Source organism: Pseudonaja textilis, chromosome 16, assembly GCF_049901715.1.
Source record: "Pseudonaja textilis isolate UNSWEBS1 chromosome 16, rPseTex1.2, whole genome shotgun sequence".
In the NCBI taxonomy this organism is placed as follows: domain Eukaryota; kingdom Metazoa; phylum Chordata; class Lepidosauria; order Squamata; family Elapidae; genus Pseudonaja; species Pseudonaja textilis.
Genome location: NC_142005.1, coordinates 9226962 through 9244109, shown reverse-complemented (window position 1 = coordinate 9244109; position 17148 = coordinate 9226962). Strand labels below are relative to the sequence as shown.

Here is a 17148-nt window from a genome sequence, read left to right as displayed (position 1 = left end):
TTGTCACAAAGCAGAGCAAGAAAAAGAGAGACCAGTGAGATCATTCCAAACCACTTTAGCATATGGCGAGCAATTGGTGCCAGTCAAATGCCACAACTCTGTCTTGACATCTGGCAGAATGTAAGCATGGAGAGGACTTCATTTATCTTCTCTCTTTTTTTATGTAGCAGACTACATGACATTTTTGCAAATTATATTTAAAGCAAAATTGAGTTTTCTAAGACCCAAATGGAGGCTCGGTAAGAATATTCCAATCACAATCCTGCTTGATGTATGGAAACTTCAAAGAATTATTGAGGACAAATGTCAATGAAATACATCTCATCCGCTAAAAATTATTTCATATGATTCCAAGATTTTGTCTCCTTTTAATTGACATTATGAGGCATTTGCCTAGTTTGATTCAGAACAAAGGGATGTTTTCATGCTATAAAAGATAATAACACATTTCAGCATCTTGGTCATTGATATTTTGAATTCCATAGTTCATATATGAATCTTTCTTTGGTCTTCTTTGTTACAAGATGAACATATCCAACTCTTCAAGCGATTTGGTTTTAATATCCATTGTTCTCCATGACCCTTTCAAACTGTGGCACCCAGAATTCCACACTGTATTTAAATGTAGTTGAAGCAATTTGAAGTTCAATGGAACTATTTTTCACTCCTCTGGAGAGAAGGACACATGACATCATCAGACATAAAGAAGGCATTTCGCATAAATTTTACGTGGATAGAAAAGTTTGCACACACGTGAACAGTCACATAAATAGCAGGTGCTCAGATCGGAGGCCTTCCTGCAACATACTTTAATGGGAATTAGTCTTTTCCTAGGTTTATCCACATAGAACCTAAAATATTTGAATCCGATTTGAATATCTGGATTTCACAGCTAAATCCTATGTATATATTCAGCCAACAGTGTTTTATTTAGTGAATCATAGTTTATCAATTCACCTAGTTTATTAGTTGCTGCTCTCCTAAGGATGGTTTAATTCCTTGACACCCAACAAAAGTATGAATGACACTTTCATCAACCACAGTTTCTCTCTTCAAGGAACAATTGTGGAATACAAATTTATCTCAACTGTCAACAAAAAAGACAACTGATGCGGAGACTGGACTCAGTCAATAATAGTAGACCTTTTAATGCAGCCCTGTGCAACCTCCTTCAGTCAACATAATGCTGCATAAAATGGACAAGTTTTTCTCTTGGCTTCAATGTCATCTTGTTCCATATGAGACTTAGGCCTTGGCCAGATTATGTCAGGCACAATAAAGTTTGCAGTATTCAAGATGGGCTGGATTTAAATCACTTGTGGGCATGAAGGGACTCGAGATTGATTGTGTGCTTGACCCCTCCTCCAAGCTCAACTTGGTCATCTCCTACACTTGTGAGGGCAAACCTATGGCACACATACCACAGGTCGCACGCACAGCCATTTGTGCTGGCACGCAAGCTGCAGTCAAACTTACCTCACTATGCATGGGCGCGCCTCACAGCTGATTTTGAGCCCAGAGGCTTGAGGAAATACCAGAAATGACTACATGGGCCCATTTTTCGGCCTGCAAAGGCTACAGAAGCTTTTCTCAAGCCTCTGGGAGGCCAAAAAAGGCCTCAAACAGGCTGAAAATCAGCTGGGAGGTGCAGTGCAGATAAGGGGGCAGCGGGGCAATTGCATGCACATGTACAGGGGGCATGTGGGGGAGCACATTGTCTTCTGGGTGCTGGCACGCAAGCACAAGCACATGCATAATTTTTGGCACAGGAGCCCAAAAAGGTTAGCCACCACTGTCCTACACCTTCATTTTAAACAACCTTATTAAAGCAATGTCCATATACCATCATTGTGCAACTCTGTAGAAGCAGCATTTATGTTAAGCTAAACAGCCAAGGCTACAAGTTTTTGTTTGTGAAACATCAAATAAAAACTGAGGGAGAGATTCTAAAAATGTCCAGTTTTCACACAAATCAGTATCTGGAGGTCACTCTTTTCCATCTTACTAAATATAATTAATGCAGAACATAAGTGAAATTCTTGAATCCGTAACAACATCAAACAGCCAGTGTGGGCTCATCCATTGGATAATAAATGCATACGGCTTTTAATTTTTGGTTTTAAGTATTAGAACAACCAAATGGATGCTTGATTGCCTTCATGCTAATTTAGATCACCTTTTTATTGTGATTCAGAAGAAGAAAAAACCTTTCCTTGAACCCTGTGGTAAGCTCATGGTGTCCAACCTTCTTGAAACAATCACATCATCTGCGTTTGGCTGTTTTACGCATCTGACTCATTAAAAAGACTCTTAAATAGCAGCATTTTTCTAAAGTTTTCAAGCCTGAAAGAAGACGTGGCTACTTTAATGAAAAGCCGAAATGTGTCGAGTTCACACGCGATCCTAAGAATTCCTTCTGAATCATTTTCAAAGTGGATAAAGCTACCTACTGTCTATGCAACTTATTTTACCTTTCCTTAGGAAATGAAACATCATCGAAAAGAATCAAATTCATGATTACCCTGTAAAGCAGATGTCTGTTTTACTCCTCTGTATTTGCACCTCTCATTAAAGTATTTAATCTGCAATATATCATTAAAACCACTTTTAATTAATAGTCATGCCTGGGACAATTTTATAATAGACGACTGAATACACTAATATTAAGACGCTTACTCATTACAAACTAGGACACTAAGAAATATTATTGTAATTATTCCATCATTTCTGGAAGCATCTGGGTTCATTTTACTTGTTTCTTTTTGGTTGGTTATCAACGAACCCATGTCATCATTCTGAACTGGCCTTTCAATGAAAGGATTAAAGGGTTGTACCAAGGATTATTCTAAGTTTGCCATCCTTTTTACTACAATGCTAAAATGAGGGTTTTATTTTTATTTTATAACGTCCACACTACTCATGCCCATTTTATTACACTAGATGGCTTACAACATTCAGTGTAACAGTTAAAATTATCAAAACCTTCCTTAAAAAACTGAATGAAATATACTTGAACCCCTTTTCTAAATGACTATGAGTGGGCCAGCCTCAACACAAGGCACAGGGGCAAGGGATAAAACATTTCACAACAAAGTGATGTAGCAGCAAACACCGCTTTTTACATTCTTGTGTATAACTTCAGGATACAAATATGAAAGAGTGGCATCTCTGCCATTATATCCCAGTGCGATATTTTGTCAATGTGGCATCAATTCATGAATTTCAATTCTGTTAGATAAATCCAGGGAAGCCCTTGCAAAACCTTGACTCAGGGTTTAGGATCAACTACATCAGAATAAGGGAACCCACACGTAATCTTCATTATGTGATAGCTTACCCCACGAGGAGCCCAAAATAGTGTAAAGAAGAGAAAGAGTGGGCAACTGCTAATTTATCAAGTATTCTTCTGTTTCAATACGGATTAAGAAAGTGAACCACATGCAAGGGGTGCAACCCTGACTTACTGCAGTTCGCTAACAGTAATCACCAAAATTATTTTATAGCATTTACATCTCATCCCCCCAATTCACTCAAGTGAGTGCCCAGGATTACTGTCTAATTGTTGTCATTTACTTCCCATGAGTGCAATGCTTCATTAATTTAACCCTGCTTTGTATTATATTTCACCTCGATTGCCTGGTCCAATAAAAGAACGTGGTTAGCTGCCACGGCGTTGGGAACAAAACCTGTAGCCTCCCCTACATAGACTGGGCATACAAAGTGGCATCTTCAGCTGTGACTCCTTTTCACTCATAAATCAATGGACTTGTCTCACTGGCCTTGTTTGTACCTTAAGGGCACAGAACAGCAGTCTGTAAAATACGCACACCCTAAACATTCATCCTACTTTAACAATCCCGAATGCCTTTGAGATTCATGAGCAAATTATAACATTCTCAGATTAAAGGAGGTTTAATAACAGACCAAACACAAGTTAATCATAAATATTAAAAAAATTCAACATGGGTAAAGGATCAGATGATGGCAAAATGACCAGAAATGTGCAGCTGAGGTCAAGGCAGCGTTGACCATGCTTAGGTGATGTTTCATTTCCTTGGGAACTGCTATAGGGAGCCATATAAAATGATTCTCATCCGACAATATTTGCACACTTCTTCTCCTTGTCTTACAGTCGACCGATACTACTCAAGGTAAGAACATAATGTTATACTGAAATATATCTTGCAGTATCTTCCAATGAAAGATGCTGCAATTTGTTTACATAATTCTTTATAATTTATTTGGTGGTTTTGTGAGCTTTTTTGTGTATGTGTGGTTATGTACCACAAGATGGGCTGGAATATACTCGTTTTTACAGGCCCCAATAACTTCAACATTTATTGATCAGAGAAAACTCAATGGAAAATCTTCCATAATATTTATATCCGAAATTAACTGAAGTTGACAGTCGGACAAAAGATTACATAATGAAAGAATTCTCACAAACTATGCCAATTCCTGTAAATACAAATTTCACCAAAAACATCTCCATACAGTCTATTTAAAAGCAGGGCTTGTGCCCATCCAACTGTTGCTGATGTAAACAAACTGTCTCAAGCGGGACAATGTTCAAAAATTAAGTTCAGCATGGTTTTGTTTTTAGTGATTATCCTTTATTCTCTTTCAAGATATGTGTAGGAGATGAGCCTAAACAGTCTAAGCCCAACCTTTCTTGATTTCCGTTGACTTTTATCTGGTGCCAATTTAGTGCTAGACTTTGGTTGACTAGATTCTTGTGTAGAGGCTTGAACAATAAATCTTCTGAACCGCAACTTAATGGGTGATCCTGAGTCTGTTATATATGTATGGTTGTCTTTGAGCACCTATTTGGTGTAGTGGTGCTTTGGGTATGAAGCCAGCTGATACTGACTACGAGCCAGTTACCTTCAGCCCGACAAAGAAGGTGACCACAGCAACCCAGCTACAAAAACCTTGCCAAGAAAACCGCACAGGCTAGTTCCAGGCAATTGCCAGGAATCTAGAGCGACTGGAAGGTCCTTTAAAGGTCTTTACATCACTTTTTGTATCTTTAAATGATAATATTTGTAGCTGAGGGTTGAAATGAGGGGTCTTTGATGGTCTCTGTGCTTGGTTGTTTTCTTGCAGATGTTTCATTTACCTGAACTAGGTAATATCATCAGTGCTAATAAGGAATGGGGTCTGCTGATAAGGCCACCCCTTACTACTACTGATAATGTTACTAGTTTGGGTAATGAAATGTCTGTAAGAGAACAACCGAGCTCAAAGAGCATCAAAGATCTTACTTGTAATCTTATCCATCGTACACAAGCAATTTAATTTCTAGTTCTTTCATAAGGGTTCACAAAACCATAATCTCTTCTGGCACTGAAGATGTTCATCCAAAAAGGTAACTGTGTGTCTTGATTACATAGATGGGTTTATTTGTTTTTTAGTTTGCCTACAAAGATGACCTGCTGTGGGGATTGCTGTGGCTGTTGCGGGGGCACCTGTGGAACCTGTGGGGCCATGCTTTTGTGTGTGCCCTGCTGTGGATGTCAACAGTGCTGTACTCCCTGCTGTGGATGTCAACAGTGCTGTACTCCCTGCTGTGGATGTCAACAGTGCTGTACTCCCTGCTGCTCTTGTGGTGGCCAGTCCTCCTGCTCTTCCTGTGGTAGTAGTAAATCCTGCTGTGGCCAGTCCTCTTGCGGTGGTCAGTCCTGCTCTTCCTGTGGTGGTAGCAAATCCAGCTGTGGCCAGTCCTCCTGTTCCTGCGGTGGTAGCAAATCCAGCTGTGGCCAATCCTCCTGTTCCTGCGGTGGTAGCAAATCCAGCTGTGGCCAGTCCTCCTGTTCCTGCGGTGGTAGCAAATCCAGCTGTGGCCAATCCTCCTGTTCCTGCAGTGGTAGCAAATCCAGCTGTGGCCAATCCTCCTGTTCCTGTGGTGGTAGCAAATCCAGCTGTGGGCAATCCTCCTGTTCCTGCGGTGGTAGCAAATCCAGCTGTGGCCAATCCTCCTGTTCCTGCGGTGGTGGTAAATCCAGCTGTGGCCAATCCTCCTGTTCCTGCAGTGGTGGCAAATCCAGCTGTGGCCAATCCTCCTGTTCCTGTGGTGGTGGTAAATCCAGCTGTGGCCAATCCTCCTGTTCCTGCGGTGATAGCAAATCCAGCTGTGGTCAGTCCTGCGGAGGCCAATCCAGCTGTGGCCAGTCCTCTTGCTCTCCTTGCAGCTGCGCTCTTCCTTGCATCCAGACCTGCTGCCCCACTTCCTCCCCTCCGTGCTGCAAGAAGTAAGAAGCCAAGCGCCAGATGAAAAGACCCAAACAATGCCAACACGACATCGAGAAGAACAACCCCACTAACCTAATTGCTAAGGCTGCCAAGATCCCTCAACTGAATTCCTCTGCATCATGGTGACATTTTCTTTTCTTCTTCTTTTTTTCCCACTGTTCTCTGAGCTGAATTCTCCCGAGACAAGGGAAAAGCCTTGTTTGTTATGTTAAGGTAACAAGTATTCTCATTTCCTCCTGGGTTTCTGGATCCTTTCCTTATTCTGAAGATAGCTATGTAGACCAAAAATAAAACGATGACTCATCAAAGCTGCTCTGCTGGAACTTGTCTGTCTCTCTATCCTTTAATGTCAAAGCTGGATTTCTACAAAGTAAACTTTAGACTCACTTTCCTAAGCTTTGCACAACTGGAGAAAAGAAAAAATTAAATCATACTTATGTTGGCTGGATTGTGCTATCTCTCTACTAAAATGGAGCATCCGGTCAACATTAACAGCTATGTGAAAAGTACTAACTTCCCTTATTATAAGTTACAGTAACTTCCTTGACTGGAATAATTAAAACAAAAGCATATACTAAAGACTATATACGCATATAATAAGGGAAGTAATGACCCACACCAATCAACTTCCAAATATTTGATTTGGAAGAGTCTGCAAAACCTAGCCGACCCGTGCAAAGGACATGTTAGCCACATTTTGAAAGTGAAAGATCCCTTCTACCCCCAAACCTAAGTTATATCTACTTTTCAGAAACAAAGAGACTCTGATTACAAACATTTCTTCTAAGACACACATGTTAAGCAACTCTGGTACCAATGACATCCTGTTCAGACAAACACACGAATCTTAGTTTAGAAAAATATGCACTACACAATGTTTTATCTCTATTCTGTATGGGCCAGGCTTTCTCCCTTTCAGCCCAGCCCACTTCACAAGGTGGTTGTTGTAGAAAAATTGGAGGAGGAAGTATTAGTATGCTCACTGCCTTGAGTTACTTATAACCTAATAAAGATGGGATAAAATGTTAATAAAGAAATACATTTCTCTGTTTTCCCTCAAGCCCAAAGCCAATTCCAGTCAATTCCGTAAACTATAGTTAGCCCCTCAGTTGGGGGCTGAGTCAAACATGGTTTATCCTGCCATTAATATTTATTATTAAACCTATCGGGATCTTACCCCGATCAGAAAGATTTTCCACATTTGTAGTTTACAAAAATCTCTAAAAACAGCCTAAAACGCCCCCGACAGATTCAAAGAAAGGGGGAGAAGGAGTAAAAGCATTTAAAAAGATAAATAAAATAAAAACCACATATGTTTGATTAATAAATAAAGATTTTCCTCCTAAATACGCTTCTGACGGGGAAATAACAGTCTTTTCTCTCCTCAGACTGTCAAGCAGCTTCTGGAGGGAACTTGGAGGGAAAAGGCGGGAAAGGAATCCAGGAATCGGATTGGTCCATGGAACTGCCATGTCAGCCCACTGTGCGCTGGGATTGGTGGACTTTGATGATGGGAGGATCTTTTGATTAGAGCTGTCCTGAGAAGAAGCTGTCCTGAGCAAAATGGTGGGTTTTTTACCTCAGGGAAGACTTGGAGGCATTTCAGCCCATCAATTTTCCTGTCAAAATGGAGGAGGGGTGAGTGTTAAAATTCTGAATAACTCTGGTTATTGAGAAATGGGGGCCAAGAAGCTAAGCGGGGATAAATAAGCCATCAAGATGAAAGTTAACAGATAACAGATAATCAGAGTTGGAAGGGGCCTTATAGGTCATCTCGTCCAGCCCCCTGCCCAAGCGGGAGACCCTACACCATTTCTGAGAAATGGCAGTCCAATCTCTTCTTTCTGGTGATGAAGCTTCCACAACTTCAGAAGGCAACTTCTGTTCCATGGGTTGATTGCTCCTTATTTCCAGGTTAAATCTCTCCTTGTTCAGTTTCCATCCATTATTCCCTGTCTGGCCTTCGGGGGCTTCAGAAAATAGCTTGACCCCCTTCCTCCTCTCTGTGGCAGCCCCTCAAATATTGGAAGATGCTCTCCTGTCTCCCCTGATCCTTCTCTTCCCTAGACTAGCCAGCCCCGGTTCCTGCAACTGTTCTTCATAATGTTTTAGTCTCCAGTCCTCTCATCATCCTGGTGGGTCTTCTCTGCACTCTTTCTAGAGTCTCAACATCTTTTTTATAGTGTGATGACCAAAACTGGATGCAGTACTCTAGGTGTGGTCTTACTAAGGCTTGATAGAGTGGTATTACAAATAGGAACAACAGCCATTAAACCAGCTTTTTCAAAATCAAAGGCTAGCCATGGTTAATGCTAATCCAGCCTAAAGATCTGCCTCTGATTTGGTTTAAATACACACACTCTCTCTCTCTCACACACACACACAAACACACACACACGTCATGTCTGAACACAACATGGCTGTCCAAATTTAAAAGTTAACTGCGACATGAAGTCAATATCTGAATAAAAATAGTCAGTTCCAGTTATATTAACATCAGTACTTATGTGGCAGTAAGAATTAGAAATGTCACTGAACGTTTCCTGAGGAATAAATACAAAAAAGGAAAGGAAAACTTCTAGAACTTCAGAATTTTATTGAAACAACAAAGATTACAAGGATTGGAAAATGGCAACAGAGCTAAGACTCGCTTTGCCAAAGAAAATGCAACCCATCACCCAAAACTACTCTTTTTGGAAAGGCTAAATGGCTATAGAACCAGTTTGGAGGGCAGATCTAAACCCCAGGGGGGGAAAAAATCACCCGATAATCATAAGAAAAAAAGAAAAGAAAAATGATGCCATTTGCCTTTCAGTTATGAGGAAACGATTCTAATCTTTTCAGGAATAAAGTCAAGATCAAAGCGCGTTGCGTAATAGATTTGTGTCGAGGCTTCTGTTCATCAACTTGGCAAGATGAGACAGAGATAATCTAGCAAGTCTTGCAAGAGCAGCAAGTAACATTCTCACATTCCTCTAACTATCAAAAGGGCAACCTATCGTCGCATCTGGGTTGCCATATTTCAAATGATCACGAGAGGGCAGTGCGGTGATGCAGAAAGCACCTGCTCTTCGCTGCCCTCTAGTGGTCATTGCAGCTTCTGCAGTCTGAATCTGGTAGCTCTAACTTGCAGGTCTTGCTAACACTATCAATGTTCCTTTAACATTTCTTCACTTGGGTGCCATAGGTCTGGACTGGAATTCGATAATATGGGTAAGATGGGTAAGATGGAGTACAGCAGCACCGTGCACGGCCGCAGCAACATCCGCGAGGCCTACAACAGCACCCGGCAGTTGCAGGCCTTCCTACGTAGTAAACCGTTCTTGGCCTGTATCTGTTGCAGCAACAGCAGCCACGACCTCCACAACAGCGACAGCAGCTCATGGTTGCAGACCTAAATGCAAACCTGTAATGCAAAAATAGATTGTGAAAGACCAACTCCGACAACCTACCATGCTCCATTTTTTTTTCCTCATTCCAGTTTTCTTAAATGTGAACGCAACTTTGGTCACAGATCACATGAATAGCTTTAACCTCAGCTGAATGAAGATATGTAATAAAGGTTTGTGAAATAATCAGCTAGCCTCATGCAACAGTAAGCCATAAACCTGGCCTACCATTCATTTCTCACTTACAAGCAGATCTTACTCTGTTCATATCTTCACCTTAAACATTTAGTCCACTTGGGAAAATCTGTTTACTGCCATTATTTTCCTTAGAAGGTGCTAAATATGTGGATTTGCAATTTTATCTAACCCTCCAAATTTGCAATTTTATCTAACCCTCTAAGATAAGGATGGAAGGTGCTACTACCTTTGATCTTCTTATTGCAAGACTGAAGAACAAAATATATCTTACCTTGGCTCAATAGAAGAAGCTTTCAAAGCTTGGAAGCTCTGATGAATGGGTGACAACCTTTCTAACCGGGGACCTTTTATACACGAATGGACACGTGTTCCCAAGGGAAGTGAGACAGTCGGGAACGGCAGCTGATCCCTATTAAGCATGAATCCTGTTCTCCATTCCAGTTTGTGTTGCTTGGCCCAATCCGCATTTCCATTACCTAAGTCATTTATAGTATGTGGGTGTTTAATGCTATCTCCAGTTAATGCATGGGTTATTCAGACGCCATAGTTGAGGTTAAAAAAGTGTTTAAGGAGGTATTCTATTGTGACATTTTCTGGGTTGCTCAATAGGACATCTCATGCAGTCAACTCAATAAAATATATGTTTTCCTTTGGATTTAAGCCTTCACATCAATCACTGATTTTCACTCTTGATGTTTACTCCACTTAGGAATTTATGGTGATTTCATAATTCCAACCTCAAGATTCATCTCCAGTGTTTCTTGAAAAAAGGACTACATCTCTATGTAAACCCTGGAGATCTCTTCTTTGATGTTAACCAAGGTTATTTTGCCCAATCTTGGTTTTTATTTTTTTCAAAAACATATTGTTTTCAGTTTTAATTATAAATAAAATGTTAGTTAAGACAGTGCAAAGACAAGGGACATTTTAACTTCGAACAGGCATTCTTAGAAAATGGAAATGATGCTTTGTTTGGAAAGTTGTCCATCTGCTCTCAGTCTATGAGTTTTTTCTGGAGCTCCATGAAATTGTTGGATTCAACTTTATCTCATGGTTTTTTTCTACTAACTGAAAACTTTGTGACTGAGCCATGTCTTAATGACATGGTGTGAGATTTGAATAAAAATCAATTTGTATGGAAACTAGCCATGTGGCCTCATAAAACAAGGGAAGTGATGAATTATACAATGTCTCTTTTCAAACAATGAATGACCTATTCAAATTTTAAATATCATGTAGGGTTTTTTGGAAAGATGTACAATATCTATACCCTCTTCTATTCAGAAAAGGCGATATTAAATATAATAACTTCTTAATACTTTTGAAGAATGTTCTGAAATTTTGAAAGAACAAAAATTAGTCAAGATATTTAATGATGAAGGGACAGCAGGCTGAACTTTGGCAGATACTTAAAGAGTTGCGGTGTGAATAAATAAATAGGCAGAAGCCATCAGTATCCTGATGTTAGGAATTATGTTGGATACTAAAAGACCCCTAAACATCAAATACCACAAGTATCTTTCTTGCCATCCTGCTAGCACATCCCAAAGAATTTAAAATTTGGAAGAAAATAATTCCTGTCCAAAATAACATCTTTTTTACTTAAGAATGGTTAGCCAAATTAACCTCGCTTTGTTCAGCAAGTTACGCAGAAAAACGGAAAGCCAGAGAAAAACAAAAAAATAAGCAAAACTGGACTTTACATGCACCTCCCTCAATTTTTGCTTAGGAAGTGAGACAGCTGTATAAAGGACATTATTTTTGTCTCTTCTGAATCGCCTTCTAGTCAGTTGCCTTGGATGACCCGATGTTTGGAAGGAAATGAGTTTTTTTCCTCTGCTCTCTTTATTCAAGGTAGATAGCTCCTTCTGGGGGATGTTAGAGTACTCCAACTAGGATGTGACTAAGCTTCAACCATACCCTTCTCCAGAAAATAATGCCTGCTAATGGTGTACTTGGCTATTGGAGATAAAGCTGTAATCATCTGTGTTATATCTTTTAATTAAAATATCTGAATGCTGTGTCAGGTTCTGCTGGCCTGGCTTACTACTATGCACCTTTTCAGGTATCATTTTTAGGTATGATAAACCATGGAACCGTGTAGGTTTGCACGGACAATCAGCAGAATTACCTCTAAGTTTCCCAATCATTCAGTCGGAAAATTGCTTTAGAAAATTTCACTTCCCTCTCCTTCTGAATGACTTAAAACGAAGCCACCCAATTTCTGGCTCAATTAAACCCAGACCAAAGTTTCTGTACTGACCCAGTTTGGACAGCCATCATCACAAGAGGACAGATTAGCACGATGAGCAACTTCAAAACCCAGCAAATGAAACCTTGAGTCAGTGTTGTCAGCTGTTAAAGGAAGTCTCATCATCCAAATGACTGATAGGATTAACCAACCCTGAGGATGATAAGAATGCTCTAGCAAAGGTTGGACTAGAAGACCTATGAGGTCCCTTCCAGCCCTGTGATTCTATGTTCTAAAATCAGATCTATTTTTTAAAAAATCCAAGTGAGTTTTTGTATAAAAGTTGGTCCAAACTAATTGTTCACTTCGCTCCACTGATAATAGAGCAAAAGAACTGTTTAGATCACTCAATACTATTCAGATCACTCAGTAGTGATCAGGGTCTGACTCTCCATACATGTCGTTAACTCCTCTCATCCTAGTGAGTAAACAATCTCATGGCGTTAAACATCTATATTCCTCAGTATGGCTTAATTTCCTCAGGGTTTTCTGGTCATAAAGGATAATTATAGCATTCCTACCAGAAAATCATTTTAATCATGCAATATATTTCTCAAAAGAAATTTAATGAGACAGGTAAATGAAGCTGGAGAATCAACACCAAATATTATTGTATTTTAGGAAGTGTTTTTCCCCATGGTTAATTTAAGGTTTGGGCTCCAGCGGATGTGATGTGTTCATGCACAAAAGGTGCACAGACAATATAAAAAATCCACCACCGCAAATCCCTATCTACCTACCTGCATTGGTTGTGAACTTTTCAGCTCCTAGAGGTCAACCAGGTATGTTATGGGAGCTCACGTGAGCTTTTTCTATAATAGCAGTAAAAGATTATAGGGGGTAAAGTTAGAAGCTTCTGTTTCTGAACTTCTCTTGGGTGTCTACTTGGTCACCATCAGACATAAAATGCTGAATAGGTGGATCTATCTAAGGAATGATGCCAGTTCATGGTGGACTTGATGATGACAACAAGCTTAAGCTATTGAGAACCACAAGCTTACTATTGGGTTCTACTGAATTCATGAGATCTCAAAAACATCCATCTGGTAGCTTTGGGAAGTAGAATAGCTGTGTCTGGTCCACCCAGTTGTGATCTGTTCATATGAACAGTAGGGCCTCATGGTTAAATACCAGCTTTACAGAAAGACGTGGAGAATTGAGGTTTTATATATATCTGGAAAAATAACCACCTCAAATCTTGGAGAATAACTATCGGCCAAATTTGGCTTGACCGAAGATCCAACAATGCAAGATTGTTCCTTGTACAACTGTAGTCAAGCCACAAAGACAAGGGAAAAGGGATTCATTGTTAGTTGAGTAAAGACTGCAAAACAATGAATGCCCCCAATTCCATTGAACAGGTGAGGGCACAAAGGAGCTGGCCGATACCAGAGGAAAACAGACAACATGACGTTACCTTGTGATCCATTTTTTTCAGACTTTCCACTTGCAACCATGTATGGCGGATGTGGCTGTAACTGTGGCGGCAATGGCGGCTCAGATGGAACCACCATCATTTGTATTCCCTGTGGAAATTCCTGCGGCTCCATGGGCTGTTGCATGCCCTGTTGTGGCAGCATGCGGAGCTGCTGCAGCCCGTGCTGTTACATGCCGTGCTCACCTGGCGGTTGCTGTGGTGGTTGCGGTGGGATAATGGCATACTCTATCCCTTCCTCCAGAAGAGGCAGCAGAGGTGGCTGCTGTGGTGGTCACTAAAGGTGCTGAAATCTTGGCAGGACAGATTGGGGACCTGCCTGCTCTTCCAGCTCTTCCTCATTCTCATCGATGTTTTTGAAGATGTACATGTCCTTTCCCCTTCTTTAAAAAATATTTCAAAGCTTTTTGGGCCATTGTTTTTTACTACTAGTGTATATTGATAATCCTCCTGACCTGTCCAATTGTTTATCCTACTACTGCTCACTCTCTCATCTTTCTAAATCCTCTTTAAGGTACTATCCAAAATAAAATAACGTCAGTGCATTGGCTCTGGTTTTAGTGTATTCATTTACTTACTTACTTACTTACTTACCTTTTATATAATTTGTATCACCCTGCCTTTGTTATTTTATCCCACCGGCTTTCATGGCAAAGGTGGGACTAGAACTCCCCATCTCCTCGTGATTGGCCCAAACTCACCCAACTGGCTTTCATGCCTAAGGCAGGACTAGAACTCGCAGTTTCCTAGTGATTGACCCAAAGTCAGCCTGCCAGCTTGGTCTCCTACTTCTAGCTTGGTGCCTTAGCCCATGGATTCCTCCACCTTCCCCCAAATCCAAACTGTGTGTGTTGGTTCTAGTTTTGTAATGGAGAGAATGAGTAGAACACACCTTTTCTACAAGCACTTTCAGAGACTGAAAGACCATGATCATAACTCCGTTAATATCTCCTCTTCCCAGATTGTTTCCTACCTTTACAAAGGATATAATTCCAGCTTTTTCTCATAGGATTTAAATTCTAAATAGATGTCAGTCCCCCAAAATTAATGTAGGTATTCTTTTTTAAACAAAATAAGTTATTCCCCATAAAACATACAGCCCCACCAAGCCCATGAAAGATTTATTGGCCTGTGGATTTTGATGGAAGTCACAGTGACCCAGGAAGGTGCTACACTTCAAAAATTAGATTGTATAAGCATAATTTCTCAGAGATAGTCAACATTACAAATAAGAGCATACATATCCTCAGACTGGCCTACCCAAATCTATGAACTCCCACCTTGAGTAAAACATCCACATTGTCTTAATTTTCTCACTTGAGGCAAGTGTGTTTTCTATACAACTGCATCCATTTTTATCTTGAAAAGTTTTCTTTTCGGAGATGTTTCTTATTGTCATCTGTGGAATTTTTGATTTTTAAAAAAACAACATTTCCAGGTTGCTTATAGTAGTTTCAACTGGGTTTGGAAGACTTCATCGACACATATCTGATAGTTCTCTATCTATGGTCACAATCATGAGCGGAACTTCTGTTACTAAGCAGTGCAGCTGTTAAATATATAACCTTATATGCCACAGTTGTTAAACAAATTTGCATTCCCTCGTTGACTGGTTGTGGGAAGTCAGCTAGAAAGTCACAAATGGTAATCAGGTGATCTCAGGATTCTGCAACCAGTTAAACACATGCCAGTTGCCAAACACCCAAATTTTGATCATGTGACCATGGGAACACTATGACAATCATAAGTGCAAGAAACATGTTTTGAGTCACTTATTTCAACACCATTGTAACTTCAAACAGTTGTTAAACAAATGATTGTAAGTCAAGGACTACCTGTAACAACGTAAACACAGATAGATTCAACACCAGTGTTTGATTTGTACTTCAAATCAAGGCCAGTCTTGGATGGCCAATGATGTTTCTGTGTGCACACAACTACGTTCAAGTCAATCTTGACTTCTTAAGAAGCTCATGAAGTTTCCTTAGCAACATTTGCTGTCTGCCATTCTTCCTAAGAACTGAGCCAATGATTTCTCAAAAGTCAGCCATTTCGTTTTTGTGCCTAAGGCTGGACTAGAAATGTAGGATTCTGCCCTTAGCAAAAAGCTAATATACACGTACAAAACTCCAGCTGTCCTGGTGGAATACAACTAAGTAATGACCCAGCAGTATTCTGCAACTACCAAGAAAGTTGGTGCAGTCTTGAGCTGTATCAACAGAAGTAGACTATTGAGTTTACAGGAAATTATACTTCTACCTTGCAGTGGTTAGAAAATATGGAATAGTATCCAGTTTTGATTACCACAATACAAGGAGATCACTGAGGAACTTGAAGTGGTGCAAAGAAGAGCAACAACAAAGGTATATGGTTGAAGATCAAATCTATGAAGAATGGTGAAAAGAACTGAAATATAGATTCATTCTCCACACTCCAATGGTTGGATGAGACTTGATGGATGGAGACAAAACCAACTCAAAACAAGGGTCAATGTGCTGACTTTCCAAGCCATTAAATAATAGGATTGTCTTCCTCCTGGAGTTGTGATCCATCACTCAAGGTCTTTATGTATTGAATAGTCTGTCAGGTGCAAAGAATCAGGACCATAAGGTGTGTTCAGAAAAATTATTACTCAAACCTATACACAAGAATCTAGTCAACTGAAGTTCAGTACTAAATTGACACCAGATAAGGGTCAATGGAATTCAAGACGGGATGGACTTAGATTGTTTATAGAAACCTAACAACTCTAGGCTGATGACTCATTTAACTCTCTTCTCCAATCCTATGAATCTATGAAAAAAATGTGTTTCTCAACATGCTTCTACTATTACATGACCTCATATTCACCGGTCATGGGATGACCCATGACAATGCATGGTTGTAAAACATATCACATTGAACTGAACAACAATGGGCTGGAAATGCCGATTTGGGTGAACCTGCCAGTTCTCGTGCCTCAGTCTCACATGTAAATTAGGGCTGAAAATACCTCCTGGACAAATTTCCAGGCTATGCTGTGTACTCTATGATTCTGATGAGATTATACACAGGCTGTAATTGACTAGAGGAGTTACAGAATTTCCTTTAATCAAACAGGGGATGCACCAAATTGAGTCAGCAAAGACAATGACAGGGCATCATAGGTCAGATGGGAGACCAAAAACATGTTTTGTCAGGAAATTAAGTCAAAGGGCTATTTTCCCCCAAATGTGTCACATCCCGTGAAGGTTGAAGGGATTATTTTAAAGCTTCTTCTCCTGTTAAATAGCACTTGCTCCCTGCATTTGGCCTGATATCAACACCGTGTCTGAGCTGCCACACATTAAAAGGTAAGTTGATATACTTTTTAATGGTACTTTCTTTGGCTTCTCACAAAATCCTCCCATAAAATTAGGACTTGCCTCTACTACTTGGAAATTGTATACCATCCCATGTCCACCGGTTTTGGAAAAAATATTAGTAGGGACTGTTCGAGGTAGACATTCTCCTAGAACAGTATTTCTTGATCTTGAGAACTTAAAGATGGGTGGACTTGAACTCCCAGAATGCCCCATGCTTAAAGTGCCCATATTAACATTCAAAAGCTTGCTCTAGAACATTGCAATCTGCACTAGAACTTG

At 40.1% G+C, this 17148-nt stretch overlaps 1 long non-coding RNA gene across 1 annotated transcript; it reads right to left on the bottom strand.

The window, feature by feature from the left end:
- Positions 1 to 8828: 8828 nt before the first annotated feature.
- LOC113449183 (uncharacterized) lies at positions 8829 to 10159 on the bottom strand. Its single transcript, XR_003375799.2, has 2 exons — positions 10111 to 10159; positions 8829 to 9658 (listed from the first exon to the last, which is right to left on the bottom strand). It is a non-coding gene; the product is annotated as an uncharacterized LOC113449183 (long non-coding RNA).
- Positions 10160 to 17148: the final 6989 nt, after the last annotated feature.